Source organism: Cebus imitator, unplaced genomic scaffold (assembly GCF_001604975.1).
Source record: "Cebus imitator isolate Cc_AM_T3 unplaced genomic scaffold, Cebus_imitator-1.0 Scaffold101, whole genome shotgun sequence".
Lineage (NCBI taxonomy): Eukaryota > Metazoa > Chordata > Mammalia > Primates > Cebidae > Cebus > Cebus imitator.
Window position 1 is genome coordinate 1,885,934 of NW_016107416.1, and position 2,255 is coordinate 1,888,188.

Below are 2,255 nucleotides of genomic sequence, written 5' to 3' on the forward strand. Positions count from 1 at the left end.
ATATATATATATATATAAAATTTATGTTTGGCAGCTATAGTTCTCAATAAAAATATAAGCAGGAATTTTTAGTTTTGTAAATTTTATGATCTGGGTCTAATCTTAAAGGGAAACTAGGGTTTATATAATCGTTAACCACATTAGTTTAGACATTTTTTGTGCAAACTTATTTTCTTATGTTATACCTATGGTCTTCAGTAATTACTATTTCACTGATAGTTGTAAGAATATGAAATTAAGGCAGGAAGAGAAGTATTAGTTTAATGTGTACTATATACTGTGTGTGTGTCTATACACTTACATGCTGTTGATTTTCATTGTTCATGGATTCCATATTTGCAAATTTTTCTACTCACTGAAATTTATTTGTAACCCCAAAATTAATATGAATAGTATTTTTGTACTCAGATAAGGGCATTATATGGCTGTGAAAAATGTAAGTCACGTGATGCACACTTTCTCAGCTGAGGTCAAATGAGGCCACATTCTGACTTCTTGTTTCAGGTCTCATACTATAAATAAACAAGTGTCTTGTTCATGGCCTATTTAGTGCTATGTTTTACTCATTTTTGTGCTTTTTGCTGGTGATTTCACTGTTCAAAATGGCTCACAAATGTCATCCTAAAGTGTTATCTGTTGTTCTTCAGTGTAGGAAAGCTCTTCTTATGGAGAAAATACCTATGTTAGATAATCTTTAGTCAGTCATGAGTTATACAGGCATGGATTATAGTGCTGGTGACCAGGAGCTGAGTATCAATGCATCAACAAAATATTTTAAAGTGCCTTTAAACAAACATACACACACAAAACAACATTATATATTGATCTCTTAATGCAAATGTGGTAAGCACAGGCTCATAGGAATCTAACCCTGTATTTTCTCCTAGAAGCAATGGCTCAGTATTCACTAATTCAGTGTTTGCAATGACTGTATAGAACATATGAGAATCAACTATATGTGTATGATATCCATCTATCTGATATATATTACATATTGTTCATTATATATTAAAAATGTTATTATATTACTTTTTTTTTTGAGACAGGGTCTCACTCTGTTGCCCAGGCTGGAGTACAGCAGTGTTACCTTGGCTAACTGCAGCCTTCCCTTCCCATGCTCAAACGATCCTCCCACCTCAGCCTCCTGAATAGCTGGGACTACAGGTATGCACTGTCATGCCTGCCTAATTTTTTGTATTTTTAGTAGAGACAGGGTTTCACCATGTTGCCCAGGCTGGTGTGGAACTCCTAAGCTCAAGTGATCTGCCTGCCTTAGTCTCCCAAAGTGCTGGGATTACAGGCATGAGTCACCATGTCCAGCCTCATATTATTAATATATGTTTAATATATACATAATAGGCATACCTTGTTTATTGTGTTTCACTTTATTGCACTTTGCAGATAACTGTGTTTTGAACAGATTGAGCATTTGCGGCAACTCTGCGTCAAGCCAGTCACTCAGCACCATTTTTCCAATAGGATGTGCTCTTTTCATATCTGTGTCATATTTTGGTACTTTTTGCAGTGTTGTGAACATTTTTATTATTATATTGGTTATAGTGATTTGTGATCAGTGATCTTTAATGTTACTCTTGTAATTGTTTTGGGGCAGCAGGAACCATACCTATATAAAATGGCAGACTTAATTAATAAATGTTTATGTTCTGACTGTTTTATCAACCATTGTTTTTCCTGTTTTCAGGCCTCCCCATTTCCTGAGACACAAATATTGAATTTAGGCCAGTTAGTAACTCTATAGTGGCCTGTAAGTGTTCAAGTGAATGGCAGAGTTGCACGTCTCTCACTTTAAATCAAAAGCTAAAAATGATTAGGCTTAGGGAAGAACGCATGCTGAAAACCAAGACAGGCTGATAGGCCTTTTGCTCCAGTTAACCATGTTGTCAATGCAAAGGAAAAGTTCTTGAAGAAAATTAAAAGTGTGTTACTCTGTTGAACACAAGAATGGTAAGAAAATGAAACAGCTTTATTGCTGATTTGGAGAAAGTTTAAGTGGTCTGATAGATTAAATTAACCACAACATTCCCTTAGGTCAAAGCCTAATCCCAGAGCCAGACCGTAACCCTCAGTCTTGTTTTTCTTTTGGAGATGGAGTCTCCCTCTGTTGCCCAGGCTGAAGTGCAATGGCGTGATCTCGGCTCACTGAAGTCTCTGCCTCCTGGATTCAAGCAATTATCCTGCCTTAGCCTCCTGAGTAGCTGGGACTACAGGCATGCATTTTTTTTTTTTTTTTTTTT

At 36.1% G+C, this 2,255-nt stretch overlaps 1 protein-coding gene and 1 long non-coding RNA gene across 2 annotated transcripts in view; both read left to right on the plus strand.

The window, feature by feature from the left end:
* BMPR2 (bone morphogenetic protein receptor type 2) overlaps positions 1–2,255 on the plus strand; it is a 180,319-nt gene that overhangs the window by 41,955 nt on the left and 136,109 nt on the right. The window lies entirely within an intron of this gene.
* Positions 1,545–2,255, plus strand: part of LOC119472434 — a 7,837-nt gene continuing 7,126 nt past the window's right edge. The window contains exon 1 of the long non-coding RNA XR_005201584.1: positions 1,545–1,965. This is a non-coding gene — a long non-coding RNA (uncharacterized LOC119472434). The remainder of the gene's footprint in view (positions 1,966–2,255) is intronic.